Below are 23,128 nucleotides of genomic sequence, written 5' to 3'. Positions count from 1 at the left end.
AAATATTGGTGAGGATCCAATTATGATTTGTGGTTTTACAAGTGAATTGCACTGAGAGAGAGAGAGAGAATTTGTTTTGAAAAATCATTTCTCCATTAAAAAGAGTCTCATTCCAAACAGTCACAATGCCTCCAGAAGCCCCAATTGATGGAAGAAACTCAAATTTGCTAAATCTTTGGGGACAGAATTTATGAATATATGCCAGATCAAAGTTCTCTCTCTTAGTTTCCTGAATACATACAATACCAGCTGCACTTTCCTCAATTTTACTTCTGATGGCTAACCATTTATCTGAAGAATTTATACCCCTGACATTCCAGTTCAGTATATTCCAGGATCTGTTATTATTCATTGTTTAATATGATATGTATGTTGAGAAGTACCAAGAACCAACCCTTGGTAGTTTGCCTTGAAGTGGATGGCTATACATTGTCAGAGCATTCCAGCCCCATGTTCAACACATAGAGGAGAATGATGCAACTATTATGAGCAGGGTAATAATTCAAAGCTTGCAAACCATGCCTGTCATACTGAGCCAACACAAAGAAGTCCTTAAGACTCACACAACATTGTTCTGTCAGCATAATGTGAAGCAAAATAAACCCAGTAGTATCACAGCCATTAATGTTACACCAAATGACAGAGATGCTCATAACTAGCCTACATATCTCTTTAACCAAACTAGGGAAATGCAGTAGCTTTTTCCTGGTGTTTCTGATGTGTTGTGCTTGCATAGTTACACATCCTTGGGCTGTTCTTCATTACCAGTGGCCTTGGACACCTTGGCGACTTCCTCTTGTCCCTTCTTCTTGTGTTTCTTGGACAACTTCTCATGTGCTTCTTCCTAAGAGACCTTACAGAAGAACTTTGTCAGGTTTTTGACCACTCTATTAGGAAGAATTGGAGGAACAACATTGCATGGTAAACAAGCTTTAAAATCACATGACTTCCTCCTATACCCATTATTATCTTTTTTTAATTCTGTCACTTCTTCTTACCTCAGTTTCCACCAGAGGCTCTTTTTCCCTTCTCTTCCTGGAAACTGCTTCCCCCAAAGGCAGAGCCACCTTATTTGGGGAAGTTGCTGCAGAGGACTCCCAGCGCCAGTAGAGGAGTGTGCAGCAGGGCTAATGCCCTCATTGTCCTTCCCAATTCCCTGGAATATTTCTTTGCAACAGGGTGCCTGAGATGTTTTGCAGTTGTTAGGTATATAGAAAGTGATAGATTCTTCAGCATTACAGTTGGCAGTCAACAGAGTCCATAGTTCAGACTTCAACAGGCGCATAACCCAGCCAAACTTATCAGGTGTTAACAGAAGGTGGATTATAAAATTAAACCAACTTACTGGGATCTCAATCTTGAAAGTATTTACTGCACCTTGTGTAGCAGGAGCAAAATTCTGAATCCAGAGGTCCAAACCTTCTTCAAAGATTAAATGAGCACCATCAATAACATCTAGAGCATGTGCTTTAGCAATACTTTTGAAATCAAAAGAATTTGGTGAAGAAGGTGGAGAGAGGGGACCATATGTACCTTCTTTATCACCAAGTGAGGAGTTTCCCACCACTATGGGCACATTCTCTTTTCCTTTGATGGCAGCTCTGTCCACTCCCTCTCCAGAACCAACTATTTCATTTCCTGGACTCTTGTCAGTCAGCTTCTCTAGGATTTGCTCATTGATAGAGGCACCCACTATAGCAGGGGCAGCAGCATCCCCCTCATTTGTAGTCTTGTCCACAGGGAGTTGATCAGCAGGCAAGATGGGTGTACTGTTTTGCACTTCCTCAACTTGTGTGGGCAGCGATGGTGGAGCCAGAACCTGCTGTGGCTGCTTAAGAACCACCTGAGGTAGCACTGGCCCCTGTTGGGCAATGCCCAGTTCCAAGTTTTCATCCAAAGCTTGCTCTGCTTCCTCTGGTTCAGCCTGATAAGCCATAATAATATTGTTGAGTCCCAAACCCAAGTGTACTGCAGGCGCGCCCTGGTTAACTTCTTCACTAGCAGAATGAGTAATGGAGTAAAAACCCTCAGAAAGTCAAACTGTAGTGGTGATGCTACTGTTAGGGGCACCATCTTGAGGTACAACTGCAATCTCAGCTTGCTGCTGCACAGGAGCTGGTTGATGTTGTTGTGGAAATGCCCAGTGCTCATTTTCCTCCTGTTCATCCCACTCATCACAATCATTATTGTTAACTTGATTGTTGTTATCCAGGTCCTGGTTCATTGGCACAGGTTGGAAACCAGGGAAGTCATTTGCATGCTGAGGTACAGGATGAGGGTCTACTCCAGGAGGGGGGAAATGATCTTCATCAGCTGGACCCCCACCCAACATCTCACTCCACAGAAGCTCCACAGAGCCAGTCCAAGATTCTTCCTCGAAAGATTCACCTTCAGACCATCTGATACTCTTAGGGATATCAGTGAGTTCAGTGACTCTTGCCTTAACCAAAACCTTCCCTCTCAAATCATCCTCTCTTTCCCAACTGATAATTCGACCCCATTTAGAGATAGAAGAAGAAATATCTTCAGTATTACAGTTATCGAATGGCACTCCCACAAACAGCAGCCAACAGGTGTGATTGAAATAAACTCGATGCCAGTTTCTACCCTAATTGTGCTTGGTAAAAGAGATGAACGCATCACCGAAAGGATGAGGGCTTTGCCTGATTAATCTGTCCCTATCTCTCACATGCATAAACTGAACGTATGCTTCACCACAAGGACAGGGTTGAATCTCTCTAAATCCTACATCTTCCACACCTTGCAAAAACTTCACGAACATTGGGAAAGAATACCTCATCAGGATGTGGATTGATGGTTGCAATCGCCCAATCTTCATGCCTGCGGGGTCGGCGCGGCAAGATGACTCTGGAAACCCCATTTCTTCCCGCGACTTCCTAAATCTGGAACCCATTGGGGAGAAACGGTAGCAGGTCGATGCGAATGTTAGCCATCACAGACTCGATAGGCTGATGGAGAACTACCGCTCTCACCGGAGACGACGATGAAGCTTGCGAGCTAGACGAAGGAGAAGTAGAGTTGGTAGGTGGAGTGGAATGCAAGGAGGCAAGGAGGGGTCTCGGCTGGAAATTTGGAAAAAAATCCTTGACCAGCTCCTTAAATGACGAGACTTGCCTAATCGGGGGCGCCGACCCAACACAACGGAACCAAGATTCCACAACGCCCTTGGCCCAGGCCAGATCAGGTGGGCTCGGAAAAGAAGCAAACGGGATAAAAGGCCAAAGACCAGTAAGATTTGGAATCGGGCAACTTCACGCGTAATGACCCTGCTCCCCGCATGCATAGCATGTCACGTACTTACGATCATGCTGATTCTGCATATTAACTTGTGGTGTAAAGAGTGGCCCGTTTGAAACCACATCATTAGAGGTAATCAAATCACCCCCATGATTATTCTCAACATGCATGGGACCCGATAATCTCAAAAACTGACCGGTTTGACCGGCTGACCGGAGCACCCTTCCAGCGATCGCCGGAGTTAGGGTTCATGGCTTTGCCATTGCGACCAACCTGAATCCAAGCAGAATCTTGCTCAACGTAAAAAGCTAGCTCCTCTCTACACCATTTTGGGCCTCCAAAACCCCAAACATTGAACACCATTTCATAATCTTTTTCCACTATCTTTCCTGCATTGTAAATCTCAAAACCCACTGACTTGGAGGCTACCGAGAACTTGGAGGATCTATCTTTGATATGACGCACCCGAAAACCTTGAGCATAACCTCCAAACATAGCATGTAGAGAAACACTAACCGTATGAGGATCAAGCTTGAATGATGCTCGGCAAAAAGAGACCACTAGCGTGAATTCTCGTTGTCAAAAGCCCGGCGAGAAGACCACCGGGTGCCCAAACTTGGACCTCATGTCCGCTTGGAACCTCTTACCACGATCAAAGTTAAGATCAAAAGGAGCCATCTTGGGTGGGAAGGTGGCTGCCGGGGCCGGAGTGGCCACCGGCAGGGAGGAAGGAGGGTGGCCGCCAGGGCCGGAGTGGCCACCGGCACAAGTCGCCTTGGAGTCGCCTAGGAGCCTAGGAGCCACCGGAGCAAGTCTCCCCCTCTCTCTCTACCAACTCTGGAAACTTCCCGGAGCCCTAGATTGCTTCTACTCAGGTTCCGCCTTGAGACGGTGGTGCTACTATTAGGTGCACCAGTTTTTTGGCTGAAGCGATTCCAAATTTTCGGCTTCCGCGGAAATATCTACATCCCCGCCCCCTCCCCCTTACCAAAAGCCACATTACCCCTCTTTCCGCCTTCCTTTCCAAGTTGAAACCTTCACTCCTTGCTTACAGCGCCGCCTCCTCATCGGCGACCCTCCTTCACGCTGCTCTGCCTCATCTATCCAGGCAGGTAATCCACACCCGGCCCCCATCCTCCTCCTCCTTCCACATCCCACATGCCCCGACCGTCGGCACGAGCGCGACACCTTCCACCCAAATCACCGACCCCTCCACCAAATAAGCGCCGGCCTAAGCTATGGTGCACGCAGTATAGCCAGGATCTCAAGGAGCATTTGGCAGCGGAGAAGCAAATCGCGGCCGCACACGTGGATAAGGTCGCGATGGCAGCCATTTGCTAGCTATGTTGGTTAAGCATGCTCGGTTTACCCGTTGCGTCTGCCGCTCCTGCCTTTCCTTCATAAATTCTAGTGAATTGTGCTATCTAATTTTACCATGCAATCTGTTGCTCTAGTGTATATGTTCTATATGTCGTGCAGTGTGGTGCTCACTTATTAACTATTTTGTTAATTAGTTGTTGTCTTCAGTTAACTGTTTGGCTCAATTCTGCAAATGTGATGTTCAATTCTTCAGGCTGCAATTTTGTATTGTCTTCCATGTGAGAAATGAATCGATTTTATCTTTACAAAATACATGAGAAACGAATACAATTGCTATATTTCCAAGTTGTCAAGCATGCTTGGTTTGGTTATACACTGTGCAATGTGGTGCTCAGTTAATGTTTGGTTCATTTGTGTTGTGGTGTTTAGTTAACTGTTTGGTTCAATTCTGCAATGCGATGTTCAATAGTTGTGGGTGCATTCTGTTATTGTATACCATGTGAGGAATAAATTGAATTTGGCTGTAGTAAATACATGAGAAACAAAAACAATTGCTACAATTAGCTGTATTTAACTGTTTGGTTAACTCTCTTATGTTCTATTAGGAGTATGTTATATTGTGCAATGTCGTGCTCACTTAATGTTTGGTTCATTTGTTGTGGTGTTTAGTTAACTGCTTGGCTCAATTCTGCAATGTGATGTCCAATTGTCGTGGGTAGAATTTTGTATTGTTGCGCATGTGAGGAATAAATCGAATTTGGCTGCACTTAATACATGAGAAACATATACAAGTGCTATATTTCCTAGTTCTTAATCATGCTTGGTTTGGGTAAATGGGTTTTTCGTGTGGCTTGAATTAATCTGATGAATCTGCAATGTGCTTATTTTTCATCAACATATTTTACTGATAGCATGCGAACCCTTACATAACCTGATGACTAACTACCTTATATGTGTTGCAGGGAAACAATGGGAAGCACTGAGGTTTACAATCCAGGTTAGCACGTGCATGGTCCGTTCTCTAATAGCACATTATTGTGCAATTGCAGGAACCATTCTAATATTTTGGTTTTTAACAATTTGCTCCTACACATGTAGGTCCTGCTGTTAGAGGTTTTGACCCACTGTTCGACCCTTTTTGCATATGGGGAAATGAGTTGTCCATGAATATCAATCAAATCAAGAAACTTAGAAAGATTGTTAGGATAAAGAAATTAGCGACAAAAACAACAAGATCTTTGTCTGCACAATGAAGAAGACATCAGTTCACTACAAGATGGTACTAACTATTATACCTTGCCTTTTTTATTCCCTTGCCCCATTTCCACTATAGAGAAGATATTTATGCACATCCTTGTCTTCAGGCCTTTCCAAAGCAGTTCACTGATGATTACCTCTCAAACCACCTCTATGGTCAGGAGGCGATGAAGGTTTTCATACAACACCCACGGTTCAATATTGAAGTGTTCCTGAAGAGGATGAAGGACGGTCAGTCAATCATCCACAGGCACCGGCCTAAAGTTGCAAAGACCTTCAACATGAATGAAGGCTCAATATTCACCTTCCGCTTCAGCAGTTTTCCAGATGAGATGCATCTGTCTATATACCGTCTATGATGCTAATTTCGAAAGGTTCTACATGTTGCATGTGAAACTTGGTGCTGGTGCAGTTGTGTAATGGGGTAGCTGAGTGCTGAAGCTATATCATGTTGTACTCTCATGTATTTCAATTATGAAATTCTGCTTCCTTAATATGGAAATGAAATATATTGTGTGCTTAATATGAAATGTCAATTAGATTAATAAATGGATTATGAATAATCAGATAATTAGCCTGCTAATGGCGAATTAGCCTGCTAATTGGGTTTTTCTATTCCAAACGGTTGTTGAAAAAATACCGTGGGCGATGACCTCAGGCAACGCACTCAGTTTCTAGGAACAAACCGTGTTGGATCAATGAACAATCACACACGACTTTCTCTTGAAAACTATTTGCGTTAGGCCACCTTGCGCAAACGTTTATGACATAAAAACTGTGTGTGATGGACAACCTTTGCCACACAGTTTCTTCTACGGACCGTGTGTGATACATTCAATAACGCAAATGATTTAACAGAAAAACTGTGTGTGATGTACTTGTGAACGGAAATGTTTTCCTTGGAGCGACTGTGTGGGATGTACATACGAACGGAAATGTTTAGCGAGGACTGACTGTGTGGGATGTACTTGCGACCAGAAACAATTTCGCCGTATAATTGTATTTTTTAGCTCTACTGTACGTATTTCTGTATTTGAGCGCTCGCCGGTCACCCATGACCTCATTTTGCCGAGCGTGTGTGCCAGGAGGGCATATCCCCGATGGTTTCTGGGTCGCGTGGGAAGGACCCCCCTATCGCCCACATGTTTGTTTAGGAGCGACGCGCACCAGTGGTTTATCACCGGCGTCTTAGGGCAAACGCATTTAGTGTGCTGCTTACGTGCCTCCTAGCTTTATCGGGGACGAGAATAGAGCCCGTCCCGTCCGCCGCTGCCCCGCCCTGTCTTGACACACGTCCAGGCCGACAAGGCATGCAATGCCAAGTTGGCTAGCCAGCCGTTGCACTGGAACAGTGGTAGGCTCTTCACGAAGATCTGCATGCCACCACGCAGGTGCTTGCTAGGCTATCAGGACAGTCGCTGCGCTTGGGTGGTGGCAGAACCTGGCCAGGCGCGAATCTTGCCGGGCCTTGTACTCTGCCCCGGCAAGGACCTTGACGGGGGCTTAGCAATTCATCCCGGCAAGATCTCACCAGGAGCTTCATGAGCCACCCTGGCAAGGATCTGCCGGGGCCTCAGCTTCTGGTCTTCTATTCTCTAATCACTGGCTTGACTGCTTCTCTAGTGATCTTGCTTTTATCCTTGATCGTCCTTTTCAGGCCTTGCCGTAGGTGTGGCTACGACTGCCCGTGCACAAGTATGGGGTGCTAAAGGCGCAGACTTTAATACGCCGACGGGAGCCCCCGGGCCTGGGCCACACACGGGTTTGGGGCAGTGTTGGGCTAGGCCCAAACAGTGCACGGGCACGCGTGGCAGCGGTCGACTGCTGTAATCTTCTCGTCTGTCGTGCTTGCAGTGGCCTGTGAATAGCCTTTATTCACAGGATGGTAACCGCCGTTTCGCGCCTCCCACTACGCCCGCCTTTTTCGCCATGTACACCGCATGCATGGCGCAGGGTAGGTGGCGGATGCGCGGGTATGGAAAGGTGTGACATGGCAGATACCCACGCGCCTTTGATTGGCGCGGGGAGGACGGTCGACGACTCCGCTCGTTGCCAGTGGCCTTAATGAGCCGGACTCGAAGGGGCTCTCTAGAGAGGGTAGAGAGCCAGACCCCAGCCCTTCCTTCTTGGCTATAAAAGGGGGATCAGGAGGAGAAGGAGGGGCATCCATTTGCATCTTCTCTTCTTCTCCGTTCTTCATCCACCATCATGCCAAGAGGGCGTGGTCGCGGCCACCCCCCTTCAGTGGCGACGAGATCTTCCTCTCGCTAGAGAGCTGCGGCGGTTAAGGAAGATCCAAGCGCCGCTGTCTCCTCCCGCTCCTTCAAGTGGTCATGCCGGAGACACGGCGCTGGAGTTTATCTTGGGGCTGCACGAACCGCCACGTAGCCGTCTTTGGCTTCCCGAGCCGTTCGCGAGGGTGCTGGAGGTCGACCAGCCATCGAGGTTGAGGCTTCACATGAGGGGCTGTTGCAATGGCGACATGTGGGTGAACGTAGAGTTCCCCGTCCCTCATGTAATGCTTCCTCGTTGCAGTTGGAAAACCTCCGCACGCGCCCACTGCCTGATGAAAGGGCACATCCTCCGTTTCAAATTAGTGGAGGCTGACCTACTCTCCGTCAAGGTCCTTGGGCGCTCGGGAATCCGGTTAGGGTGCTGCGCGGAGAGCTCTACCGATGATGAAAGCTCCTCCTCGAGCGATATCGAAGAGGAGGAGACCGATGGAGAGTACGAAAGGGACGGGTCCGACTAGACGTCGGGCGCACCGTCACTAGGTGATGCCTGCATCACCATCATCTGCACCTGGTCTTCTCCCCGGCAGAGCGATTTGCCAGGGGGTAGTTCTTGCTTGTGGCTTCTCAAGCTAGCTCCTTGAACTTCTCGGGGCTGCCACTTCTGGCGGCTGGCGCTGGAAGGCCGAAGAAGACGAACAAGGCGGGTGGCGGGCCATCCAGACGGAGTATGATGGCATCGATGCCTTCGTCTCATATTGCCGGCCCGCTGCCTCATCTTTCGGCTCCTCCCCCGGCACCATCATCACCAGCCCTCTTCTGGCCAGCCGCCGGGATATTCTCTTGTTGTCTTATGCCGCGTGCACCTCGCCTAGGTGCTCTTTTTGCCCTCCCGCTATCTTGATCCTCTTTCTGAGGAGAGGGACAAGAAAGGGATTACGAGCATCTTATCTTTTTTAGATCTTAAGCCTTTGTAACCCCTTGCCGAATTTAAACTTTGTAACCCCTTGCTCATGCTTACATTCCGCATGAATTGTACTTGTTAATCAATGTATTAATGAAGAAAAGGGTGTTTGTCAGGTTCTTTTATGCGTGAGCAAGGCTCACACCAAGGAACGAGTCCTTGTTATTTTTAAGTAAACAACGTCACCCGGCAACAAGCCTTGCCGTCCTCCCGCTTCGTACCACGGCTACGCTCACGCCCTTGGCGGAGGTAGGGGCAAAGTAGGATTAGGCCCTTCGTTTGTCCCCCTTCCACTACAGCTACAACCAAATTCCAGCCCAAAGGGGATTTTGGGCATGGGAAGGAGGGAGCACAGTGGCATGGGATCGAGCGAAGTTTTGTACATTCAAGTTTCATACGGAAGTACGCAGCAAGGGAAAAAGTGACATATCTGAATCTGCTGCCCCCGGCAGCCTTTGCTTGCCGGGGTCAGGGTGTAAGTTCGTCTCCTTTCCTCCAAGGAGTTCTGCTGAAGCGCCCGTGCAGCCTGCGAACCAAAGAGGCCTGGAAGGGACAAAAAGACACACACTCGACCTCTATGCTAGGGGTTAGTTGTCGTTACGCACTATAAACACTACCAGAGAGAAGCTCAACCTAACATGTATGCTAATTCTTAGGGCGCCAGCACTTCGTTTATTCATCTGTTGCTCAGGGTCTGTGCCTGGCTTTGTACAAAGGGTTACATGCCTTGCCGGCAAGGCTTGTACAAAAGGTGGTCTGCCGGGGGGCCCAGCAACCGCGCCTTACGGGCAAAACTTGCGAAGATGTTCGATGTTCCAGGAGTTGCTCACTGGGATACCGTCTTCGGTCTCCAGGCGGATTGCGCCGGGCCTGGTGACTCGTATTACCCGATAAAGGCCTTCCCACTTTGGCGTTAACTTGTTGCAACTCTTGGGCAACTGAACGCACTGAAGAACAAGGTCGCCTTCCTCAAAGCTTCGGGCATGCACCTTGCGGCTATGGTAGCGGCGCAAGGCTTGCTGGTAGCACGCAGCTTGCATAGCAGCTCGAAGACGATCTTCCTCAAGGAGCTTAGCGTCATCTTGCCGCAACTGCTTTAGCTCAAGCTCATCATAAGCGAGCACTCGAGGTGATCCGTATGTGAGTTCTGTGGGGAGAACTGCTTCTGCCCCGTACATGAGGGAGAAGGGCGTCTGGCCGGTGGCTCGATTTGGCATCGTCCAGATTGACCAAAGAATCGCCGGCAACTCGTCAATCCAGCGTCTTCCGCACTTGTGCAGCCTGTCAAAAGTCCTTGTTCCGAGGCCTCGCAATACTTCAACATTTGCCCTTTCCACCTGGTCGTTGCTTCGTGGATGTGAAACAGAAGCAAAATAGAATCTTGCTGCCGAGGTCTTGGATGTATTGCATGAAGGTGTGGCTTGTGAACTGTGTGCCGTTGTCGGTGATGACTCTGTTTGGCACACCAAAACGGCAAACTAGTCCCTTGAAGAACTTGACGGCTCATTGTGCTGTCACCTTTTTCACTGCTTCCACTTCTGGCCACTTCATGAACTTGTCGATCGCAACGTACAAGTACTCAAAGCCCCCAATAGCACAGGGAAAGGGGCGCAGTATGTCGAGTCCCCAGACCGAAAATGGCCAGGAAAGAGGGATCGTCTGAAGAGCTTGAGCTGGCTGATGGAGTTTCTTCGAATGGAACTGACATGCTTCATACTTGGTTACTAGTGCAGTTGCATCCTGGAGAGCAGTGGGCCAAAAGAAACCTTGCCGGAATGCTTTGCCAGCCAGGGCTCTTGATCCTATGTGAGAGCCACATATGCCTCCATGTATCTCTGCCAACAGCTCCAGTCCGTCCTCTCGGGGAATGCACTTCAATTTCACGTCGTTCAGCCTTTTCCTGTATAGGACGTTGTCCACAAACTAGTACATGCCAGACCGACAGACCACTTTCTCCGCTTCTTCCTATTCCTCGGGGAGTTCCCCATTTGGAGGAACTGAATGGTCTGTTGTGCCCATGCCGGAGCCTGAGGCTCGACGGCAAGGACTAGAGGCATGTCTTCTGCCATCGGAGCAGTTGTCCCTACGGCAAGGGCTTGAGGCCCTGCTGGACCTATCACTCCCCGGCATGCTTGGTGTCCCCGGCAACATCCTTGCCGGCAGCTCCTCGGAGCTTAGTAGGAAAGCACTTGCCGGGGCCTGACTTCCTTCGCTTGTTTTGTCATGCCGATGGTTCAACGGATGGCTGAGTCAATTGGAGCACAAAGGTTCCTGGTTCCACAGGTAACTTGAGGGTAGCACATTTTGACAGGTCGTCAGCAATGTTGTTCTCTGCTCGAGGATCATGCTCTGCTTGCAGACCGTCGAAACACTCTTCCAACTTTCTCACTTCATCTACATAAGCTTCCATCAACGGGCTCTGATAATCCTTATTCACTTGCTTCACTACGAGTTGCGAATCTCCACGGATGACCAATTTTCTGATTCCAAGGTCTGCCGCGATCCTGAGACCGGCAAGCAGCCCTTCATACTCCGCAGTATTGTTTTCGATCTCTCCCGAGGAAAGTGCATTTGGACTACGTACTTGAGGTGCTCTACGGTGGGCGCGATAATCAGCACACCAGCACTGGCGCCTTGCAGCGAGAAAGCCCCATCAAAGTACATAATCCAGTCGCGGCTTGTTTCCTTGCTGGGGAGAGTGGTCTCTTGAATTTCTTCATTAGGCATTGAGGTCCATTCTATGATGAACTCCGCCAAGGCTCTGCTCTGGATTATCGAAGTGCTTTCAAACCTGAGACTGAAGCTTGATAGTTCCAATGCCCACTCCACAATCCTTCCGGTTGCATCTGGGTTGTCCAAGATCCGTTGCAACGGGAAGCGAATGATGACGGTGATCTCTTGTGCTTGAAAATAATGAGGCAGCTTCCTCGAGGCCATAAGGAGGCCGAAGAGCAACTTATGTACGCCATAGTGTCTTGACCTAGCCCCCTGAAAGAGGGAGCTGACGAAGTAAACTGGGTGCTGCATCATCTTGTTCCTCTGTATCACTTCGTTTCCTTGCGAAGATCCTGCCTTGCCGGCACCAGACTCTGCCGGGGGTCCTGCCTTGCCGGCACCAGACCCTGTCGGGGGGAGCTCTGGCTCCTCATCCGATAGTCTTGCCACTGCTACTGCTTCTTCATCGACTTCCCTCTACGCCACTAGCGCGGCACTGACCACTTGATTCGTTGCCGCTAGATACAGCAGCAACGGTTCTTGCGGTTTAGGCGTGACTAGTATTGGCGTAGAGGAGAGGTACCTCTTCAAATCCTGCAGCGCTGCCTCGGCCTCTGGGGTCCATTTCATTGGCCCTGTCTTTTTCAAAATATTGAAAAAGAGGAGGGTGTGCTCAGCAGATTGGAGATCAATCTACTCAGAGCAACAACGCAACCAGCAAGCCGACGCACGTCTTTGACTCATCTTGGTGCTCCAATCTGCTCAATCGCCTTGATCTTCTCGGGGTTCGCCTCGATCTCACGTTGAGACACAAAGAACCCGAAAACTTTGCCGGATGGGACACCAAACACACACTTCTCAGGGTTGAGCTTGAGGTTGATCTTGCGCACATTTGCAAATGTTTCTTCCAAATCTTGCACGAGTGTTGCCTTGTCCTTGGTTTTGACCACTATGTCATCCATGTAAGCTTCCATATTTCTATGGAGCTGGGGCTCAAAACCAATATGAACCGCTCTTGCAAACGTCGAACCAGCACTTTTCAACCCGAAAGGCATTCATATAAAACAATACGTATCACATGGGCTGATAAAGGCGGTCTTCTCCTCATCTTCCTTCGTCATAAAGATTTGGTGGTATCCTGAATAGGCGTCAAGGAATGACAGCAGGTCGCACCCGGCAGTGGAGTCCACGATTTGTCAATGTGCGGCAAAGGGAAAGGATCCTTTGGATAGGCCTTATTGATATCTGTATAATCAATGCACAGCCTCCATTTCCCATTTGCCTTGCACACCACCACCGGATTGGCCAACCACGTTGGGTGGAGCACTCCTCTGACCAAGCCTGCCGCTTCCAACTTTCTAATCTCCTCGATGACGAACTCTTGCCGCTCCAAAGCTTGCTTCCTGACCTTCTGCTTGACGGGCCGTGCATGAGGACAGACAGCAAGGTGGTGCTCAATCACCTCCCTGGGAACGCCGGGGATATCAGATGCTTGCCATGCAAACACATCGAAACTTGCCTGCAGGAAGGTGACGAGCGCACTTTCCTATTTGCTGTCGAGGGTGGAGCTTATGGTGAAAGCTCCGCCCGTGTCGTCCTCCTTGACGGGCACCTTCTTGGTCTCTGGTGGTGCTGCCTTGGATTTCTTGCTCTTGCCGGTGGAGCTCTCTGGCACGTCCTCAATGGGAACGCAGCACTCCGAGGAGGCACGTTTGCCAGAGGGGGCGGAAGAGGCCTTGCCGGCGACAGGGGTCTCGCCGATGTTCTTCCCCTCAGGAGCTAGTGGCAGGAGCAAGCCCCCTAGCAGCAGGTGCTACCACTGCTTCCCGGTAGAGTTGGTTGGCGCAGATGAGTGCATCTTTCCTGTCGCAGCCAACAGTGATGATGCTCATCTAGCCGGGCATCATTAGCGTGTTGTAGGGTAGTGTGATCCTGCCACAAACTAGGCCAATGCTGTACGGCCAAGGATCCCGTTATACGGCAATGGGATCTTGGCTACATCAAAAAAGATCTTCTCTGTCCTATAGTTCAACTCACCACCAAATGTGACTGGTAGTGTGATCTTACCCTTGGGCTGGCTTCTCCCTAGATTGATCCCTTGAAACGTGCCCGTCTCTTCGAGATCTTCATCAGGGATTTGCAACCTCTCGATTACCTTGGGCGAGATCAAGTTCAGGCCGGCCCCACCATCGACTAACATTTTCGTCACCTTGAGGTTGCGAATTGTTGGCGAAACCAATAACGACAAGCACCCGAGTGCGGTTGTGCGATCAGGGTGATCCTCGGCGTCGAAAATGATAGGCGTGTTGGACCATTTCAGTGGCCTCTGGGCATCGATCGATGGCTCTGTCGCATTGATCTCGCGCGTCCACTGTTTAAGCTAGCAATGAGAAGAATGCAACGAGGCGCCACCATCGATGCACATGGCTTCTGTGGCCTTTTGGAATCCGTGTTCACTTGACTCGTCGTCCTCTTCATGGTCATCATCATCATCCCCTTCTTTCTTGTCGCGGCCCCGAGCAGGCCTCTCTTGTTGATTTTCCTTGTCGCGGTGCCCCCCTCAACCACTGCGCTTCTTTTCCGACCCCTCAGCACCATACTGCCCTTATCTTTGTCCCGTCTTTCATACTCAACTTTCTGCCTCTCTACAAGCTGCTCAACTTGTCGGTAGTTCTAGAGATCATGGCCCTTGGTGCGATGGATTTTGTAGTATTGCTTGTCGGAGCCCTCCGGCTTGTCGGTAGCCGCCAAGGCCTGGCAGGCGGTGCACCCGGCAACCTCCTTGCCGAGGTCGTCAACCTTGGCCTTCTTGGCGGTGCCGGGGTTGCCAAATTCCTCGACGGCAAGCACGGTCTTGCCCTTGCGCTTCCTGTTGCGCGGCCGGCCCTTCTTTGCCGGGGCGACGACGTCTTCGTCTCGAGAGTCACTTTCCGCGCCGACATCTTCGCCGGGGTACTTCCTTCCTTCTTCAGCCCGAGCACATCTGTTGGCCAAAACATAAAGTTTAGCAACATCCCTAACCTTGTTCATTGCCAGCTCTTCACGCATCTTGTCGTTGTGCATGTTCTAATGAAACGCGCTGATGACAGCGGCAGGATGAACATCTAGGATGTTGTACTCCACACGGCTGAATCTCTGTATGTACTTGCGCAAGGATTCGCCATCCTTCTGGGGATGAGATGCAAATCACTTGCATGGCCAGTAGCTTGGTGGCCTCCGGTAAAGGCGCCAACAAACTCGTGGCACATATCCAACCAAGAGATGGAATCTACTGGCAGGTGCATCAACCACGACCTGACGTTGGGCTTGAGCACCAAAGGGAAGTAGTTGGCAAGCACCTTGCTGTCCCGAGCCCCGGCAGCTTGCATCGCAATGGTGTAAACTCTCAGGAACTCAAACGGATGAGTCTTGCCGTCGTACTTCTCCGGGACCTCTGGTTTGCATGCGGGTAGTGGGCCATTGGAAATGCCGCAGCTCGCGAGAAAAAGCTGGACAACCTACCTTGTAAGGCAAGTCAACAGAATCCCCCGGCGCAGGCCTGTATGCAATGAGCCCTGCATGCCTATCATATTGATGGCATGCTTCCCATCGCCGCTCGATGGTAGTTCGAGCGTCCTCTTTAACCCACTCCCGAAGAACTTGATGTTGGTCGCAACGATCTCGTGGATCGGACGATGCCGTGGATCCATCATCACGGGCATCGACCCGCCGAGCTGGCGACCGTTGCTTTCATGGAGGAGGGGAGTGCACCATAGTTGCGGCGCCTCTAGCCCGTCCGTCTTCAGCATGCGCCGGCTCGGTGGACCGACGCACCGAAGGGCCCGCCTCCGAGTATCGATCTTTATTGGCGTGGCCAATAAGGCTTTGGATAGCAGCCCTCCACTCTTCTTGCTTCTCCGCAGCAGGAGGGAAGTTGAGGAGTAGCTGCGCTCGCGCTAATGCTTCTGCTGGCGTAGGTGGCAGCGACAAGCGCGAGGAACGGGAGGTGCTCAGACTTCTAACCATGTTAGAACGACTGCCGTCACGGTTACGCGGCCGTGCGCCGTCTTGACTAGCATCTTGGCGTGCATGCCGGCCTTGCGCATCTCGAGAATGATGCAGAGGGCTCTTCCCGCGACGGCGCCTGGGGTCACCAACGTCGCGGTGCTGCTCGTCGCGCACGACCTGGGAGGACCACGGCGCGGGCACCGGCGAGGGTGTCTTGGAGGTCGCCGCCCTGCCCTTAGGCAGCACGGCTCCGCCCTTGGAGGTCCCCGTGCCGCCCATTGCTACCTCTTGAGCATGCGTTGGTTTTCCCTTGAAGAGGAAAGGGTGATGCAGCAAAGTAGCGTAAGTATTTCCCTCAGTTTTTGAGAACCAAGGTATCAATCCAGTAGGAGGCCACACGCAAGTCCCTCGTACCTACACAAACAAATAAGAACCTTGCAACCAACGTGATAAAGGGGTTGTCAATCCCTTCACGGCCACTCCCAAAAGTTAGATCTGATAGAGATGATAATATTTTTGGTATTTTTATGATAAAGATTGAAAGTAAAGATTGCAAAGTAAAAATAGATTGGAAACTTATATGATGGAAAATAGACCCGGGGGCCATAGGTTTCACTAGTGGCTTCTCTCAAGATAGCATAAGTATTACAGTGGGTGAACAAATTACTGTCGAGCAATTGATAGAATTGAGCATACTTATGAGAATATCTAGGCATGATCATGTATATAGGCATCACGTTCGCGACAAGTAGACCGATTCCTGCCTGCATCTACTACTATTACTCCACACATCGACCGCTATCCATCATGCATCTAGAGTCTTAAGTTCATAAGAACAGAGTAACGCATTAGGTAAGATGACATGATGTAGAGGGATAAACTCAAGAAATATGATATAAACCCGATCTTTTTATCCTTGCTGGCAACAATACAATACGTGTCGTTTCCCCTACTGTCACTGGGATCGAGCACCGCATGATTGAACCCAAAGCAAAGCACTTCTCCCACTGCAAGAAAGATCAATCTAGTAGGCCAAACCAAACTAATAATTCGAAGAGACTTGCAAAGATAACCAATCATACATAAAAGAATTCAGAGAAGATTCAAATATTGTTCATAGATAATCTTGATCATAAACCCACAATTCATCGGATCTCGACAAACACACCGCAAAAAAGAGTTACATCGAATAGATCTCCAAGAAGATCAAGGAGAACTTTGTATTGAGATCCAAAGAGAGAGAAGAAGCCATGTAGCTAATAACTATGGACCCGAAGGTCTGAGGTAAACTACTCACACATCATCGGAGAGCCTATTGTGTTGATGTAGAAGCCCTCCGTGATCAATGCCCCCTCCGGCGGAGCGCCGGAAGAGGCCCCAAGATGGGATCTCACGGGTACAGAAGGTTGCGGCAGTGGAATTAGTTTTTTGTGGTGCTCCTCGATGGTTTCGGTGTACGTAGGTATATATAGGAGGAAGAAGTAGGTCGGTGGAGCTACAAGGGGCCCACGAGGGTGGAGGGCACGCCCAGGGGTGGTAGGCGCGCCCCCTGCCTTGTGGCCTCCTTGTTGATTTCTTGACGTCCACTCCAAGTCCTCTGGATCACGCTTGTTCCAAAAATAACTCTCCCGAAGGTTTCATTCCGTTTGGACTCCGTTTGATATTCCTTTTCTGCGAAACACTGAAATAGGCAAAAAAAATAGCAATTTGCACTGGGCCTTGTGTTAATAGGTTAGTCTCAAAAATATAGTGTAAAATAAAGCCCATTAACATCCAGAACATAATATATAATAGCATGGAACAATAAAAAATTATAGATACGTATGAGACGTATCAAGCATCCCCAAGCTTAATTCATGCTCTTCCTCGAGTAGGTAAATGATAAAAACAAAATTATGTATGTGGAATGCTTCCTAGCATATTTCTCAATGTAATTTCCTTTATTGTGGCATGAATGTTCAGATCCGAAAGATTCAAGATAAAAGTTTAATATTGACATGAAAATAATAATACTTCAAGCATACTAACAAAGCAATCATGTGTTCTCAAAATAACATGACCAAAGAAAGTTATCCCTACAAAATCACATAGTCTGGCTATGCTCTATCTTCATCACACAAAGTATTTAATCATGCACAACCCCGATGACAAGCCAAGCAATTGTTTCATACTTTTAATGTTCTCAAACTTTTTCAATCTTCACGCAATACATGAGCGTGAGCCATGGACATAGCACTATATGTGGAATAGAATGGTGGTTGTGGAGAAGACAAAAAGGAGAAGATAGTCTCACATCAACTAGGCGTATCAACGGGCTATGGAGATGCCCATTAATAGATATCAATGTGAGCTATAAGTGTATGAAAGCTCAATAAAAGAAACTAAGTGGGTGTGCATCCAAATTGCTTGCTCACGAAGACCTAGGGCATTTTGAGGAAGCCCATCATTGGAATATACAAGCCAAGTTCTATAATGTAAAATTCCCACTAGTATATGAAAGTGACAAAATAAGAGACTCTCTATCATGAAGATCATGGTGCTACTTTGGAGCACAAGTGTGGTAAAAGGATAGTAACATTGTCCCTTCTCTCTTTTTCTCTCATTTTTTGGGCCTTTTTTGGCCTCTTTTTTTCTCTTTTTTTTATTTTGTCCGGAGTCTCATCCCGACTTGTGGGGGAATCATTGCCTCCATCATCCTTTCCTCACATGGGACAATGCTCTAATAATGATGATCATCACACTTTTATTTTCTTAGAACTCAAGAATTACAACTCAATACTTCGAACAAAATATGACTCTATGTGAATGCCTCCGGCAGAGTACCGAGATATGCAACGAATCAAGAGTGACATGTATAAAAATTATGAACGGTGGCTTTTTCATAAATACGATGTCAACTACATGATCATGCAAAGCAATATGACAATGAGGAAGCGTGTCATAATATACGGAATGGTGGTAAGTTGCATGGCAATATATCTCGAAATGGCTATGGAAATGCCATGATAGGTAGGTATGGTGGCTGTTTTGAGGAGGGTAATGGTGGGTGTATGGTACCGGCGAAAGTTGCGTATAATCCATGGATTCAACATTAGTCATAAAGAACTCACATACTTATTGCAAAAATCTATTAATTATCGAAACAAAGTACTACGCGCATGCTCCTAGGGGGATAGATTGGTAGGAAACGACCATCGCTCGTCCCCGACCGCTACTCATAAGGAAGACAATCAATAAATAAATCATGCTCCGACTTCATCACATAACGGTTCACCATACGTGCATGCTACGAGAATCACAAACTTTCAAACAAGTATTTCTCAAATTCACAACTACTCAACTAGCATGACTTAATATCACCATCTTCATATCTCAAAACAATTATCAAGTATCAAACTTCACTTAGTATTCAATGCACTTTAAAGTTTTTATCTTGGATGTCTATCATATTAGGACTAAATTTATAACCAAAGCAAATTACCATGCTGTTCTAAAGGACTCTCAAAATAATATAAGTGAAGCATGAGAGATCAATAATTTCTTTAAAATATAACCACCGCCGTGCTCTAAAAGATATAAGTGAAGCACTAGAGCAAAAACTATATAGCTCAAAAGATATAAGTGAAGCACATAGAGTATTCTAATAAATAACGATTAATGTGTGTCTCTCCCAAAAGGTGTGTACAGCAAGGATGATTGTGGTAAACTAAAAAGAAAAGACTCAAATCATCAAGACGCTCCAAGCAAAACACATATCATGTGCTGAATAAAAATATAGCTCCAAGTAAAGTTACCAATGGACGAAGACGAAAGAGGGGATGCCTTCCGGGGCATCCCCAAGCTTAGACTTTTTGGTGTCCTTGGGATTTAACTTGGGGTGCCTTGGGCATCCCCAAGCTTAGTCTCTTGCCACTCCTTGTTCCCTAATCCATCAAATCTTTACCCAAAACTTGAAAACTATACAACACAAAACTCAACAGAAAATCTCATGAGCTCCGTTAGCGAAAGAGAACAAAACACCACTTCAAGGTACTCTAATGAACTCATTATTTATTTGTATTGGTGTTAAACCTAATGTATTCCAACTTCTCTATGATTCATAAACTCCGATACTAGCCATAGATTCATCAAAATAAGCAAACAATACACGAAAGACAGAATCTGTCAAAAACAGAACAGTCTGTAGTAATCTGTATCAAACGCAAACTTCTGGAACTCCGAAAAATATACCAAAATAGGAAGACCTAGATAATTTGTTTATTGATCTACTGCAATTGGAATCAGTATTTTATCACATTCTGGTGATTTTTAACAATTGTTCTCGTGAACAGAAAGTTTCTGGAATTTTCAGCAAGATCAAATAACTATCATCCAAGAAGATCCTATAGGTTTAACTTGGCACAAACACTAATTAAAACATAAAACCACATCTAACCAGAGGCTAGATCAAATATTTATTCCTAAACAAAAACAAAAATCAAGGAACAAAAATAAAATTGGGTTGCCTCCCAACAAGCGCTATCGTTTAACGCCCCTAGCTAGGCATAAAGGCAAGGATAGATCTAGGTATTGCAGTCTTTGGCATGCAATCCATAAGTAGCTCTCATAATAGATTCATAAGGTAATTTAATTTTCTTTCTAGGAAAGTATTCCATGCCTTTCCTTAAGGGAAATTGGAATCTAATATTCCCTTCCTTCATATCAATAATTGCACCAATCGTTCTAAGGAAAGGTCTACCAAGAATAATAGGACATGAAGGATTGCAATCTATATCAAGGACAATGAGATCTACGGGCACATAATTCCAATTTGCAACAATAAGAACATCATTAATTCTTCCCATAGGTTTCTTAATGGTGGAATCCGCAAGGTGCAAGTTTAAATAACAATCATCAAAATCACGGAAACCTAGCAAATCACACAAAGTTTTTGGAATCGTGGAAACACTAGCACCCAAATCACACAAAGCATAGCATTCATGATCTTTAATTTTAGTTTTAATAGTAGGTTCCCACTCATCATAAAGTTTTCTAGGGATAGAAACATCCGATTCAAGTTTTTCTTCATAAGATTGCATTAAAGCATCAACGATATGTTTGGTAAAAGCCTTATTTTGACTATAAGCATGCGGAGAATTTAGCACGGATTGCTACAAGGAAATACAATCTATTAAAGAACAATTATCATAATTAAATTCCTTGTCCAAGATAGTGGGTTGATTGCTATCTAAAGTTTTGACCTCGTCAATCCCACTTTTACCAATTTTTGCATCAAGATCTAAAAACTCTGAATCATTGGGACGCCTTTTAACTAAAGTTGACTCATCTCCAGTCGCATCATTATCAAGATTCATATTGTAAAACAAGGATTTAATAGGGGACACATCAATCACTTTAATATCTTCATCTTTATTACCCTCTAGATCTTCCGGTTTAGCGGCCATCTTATTGACTAAGGTAGCCTGCTTATCCGAAATTTGGGCTATTAATTTTTGAAGATGAGCAAACTGAGATCTCAAGCCATAAAATTCCTTAGACATAACATCAAGCTCTTTATTCATGTATTCCATAATGCTTTTTTGTTCTTGAAACTCGTTTCTAAAGAAATTATTATGCTCAAACTGCAAAGTCATGAAGCTTCTGACGTTGTTTTCAATTTCTTCCAACCTTTTAAGGTAAAGATCAACGTTTTTAGGCAGGGCCATAAGGGCAAACAGGCAAACAAGAAGCAAGCGAGAAAGAGGCGAACAAAATAAAGAGGGCGAATAAAACGGCAAGGGTGAATTGGGGGAGAGGGAAACGAGAGGCAAATGGCAAATAATGTAATGCGAGGGATAAGAGTTTGTGATGGGTACTTGGTATGTCTTGACTTGTGCGTAGAATCCCCGGCGACGACACCAGAAATCCTTCTCACTACCTCCCCTTGAAGAGGAAAGGGTGATGCAGCAAAGTAGCATAAGTATTTCCCTCAGTTTTTGAGAACCAAGGTATCAATCCAGTAGGAGGCCACACGCAAGTCCCTCGTACCTACACAAACAAATAAGAACCTTGCAACCAACATGATAAAGGGGTTTTCAATCCCTTCACGGCCACTTGCAAAAGTGAGATCTGATAGAGATGATAATATTTTTGGTATTTTTATGATAAAGATTGAAAGTAAAGAGTAAAAATAGATTGGAAACTTATATGATGGAAAATAGACCCGGGGGCCATATGTTTCACTAGTGGCTTCTCTCAACATAGCATAAGTATTACGGTGGGTGAACAAATTACTGTCGAGCAATTGATAGAATTGAGCATAGTTATGAGAATATCTAGGCATGATCATGTATATAGGCATCACTTCCATGACAAGTAGACCGACTCCTGCCTGCATCTACTACTATTACTCCACACATCGATCGCTATCCAGCATGCATCTAGAGTATTAAGTTCATAAGAACAGAGTAACGCATTAGGTAAGATGACATGATGTAGCGGGATAAACTCAAGCAATATGATATAAACCCCATCTTTTTATCCTCGATGGCAACAATACAATACGTGTCCTTTCCCCTACTGTCACTGGGATCGAGCACCGCATGATTGAACCTAAAGCTAAGCACTTCTCCCATTGCAAGAAAGATTAATCTAGTAGGCCAAACCAAACTGATAATTCAAAGAGACTTGCAAAGATAACCAATCATACATAAAAGAATTCAGAGAAGATTAAAATATTGTTCATAGATAATCTTGATCAAAAACCCACAATTCATCGGATCTCGACAAACACATCGCAAAAAAGAGTTACATCGAATAGATCTCCAAGAAAATCGAGGAGAACTTTGTATTGAGATCCAAAGAGAGAGAAGAAGCCATCTAGCTAATAACTATGGACCCAAGGGTCTGAGGTAAACTACTCACACATCATGGGAGAGGCTATGGTGTTGATGTAGAAGCCCTCCATGATCGATTCCCCCTCCGGCGGAGCACCGGAAAAGGCCCCAAGATGGGATCTCACGGGTACAGAAGGATGCGGCGGTGGAATTAGGTTTTCGTGGTGCTCCTCGATGGTTTCGGGGTACGTAGGTATATATAGGAGGAAGAAGTAGGTCGATGGAGCTAGGAGGGGCCCACGAGGGTGGAGGGCGCGCTCGGGGGGGGGGGGGGGGGGTAGGCGCGCCCCTGCCTCATGACCTCCTTGTTGATTTCTTGATGTCCACTCCAAGTCCTCTGGATCACGTTTGTTCCAAAAATAACTCTCCCGAAGGTTCCATTCCGTTTGGACTCCATTTGATATTCCTTTTCTGCGGAACACTGAAATAGGCAAAAAAACAGCAATTTGCACTGGGCCTTGGTTAATAGGTTAGTCCCGAAAAATAATATAAAAGTGTAAAATAAAGCCCATTAACATCAA

This window comes from Triticum aestivum, chromosome 7D (assembly GCF_018294505.1).
Source record: "Triticum aestivum cultivar Chinese Spring chromosome 7D, IWGSC CS RefSeq v2.1, whole genome shotgun sequence".
In the NCBI taxonomy this organism is placed as follows: Eukaryota; Viridiplantae; Streptophyta; class Magnoliopsida; order Poales; family Poaceae; genus Triticum; species Triticum aestivum.
The sequence above is the reverse complement of the archived record's forward strand: the minus strand, read 5'-3'. Positions refer to the sequence as shown.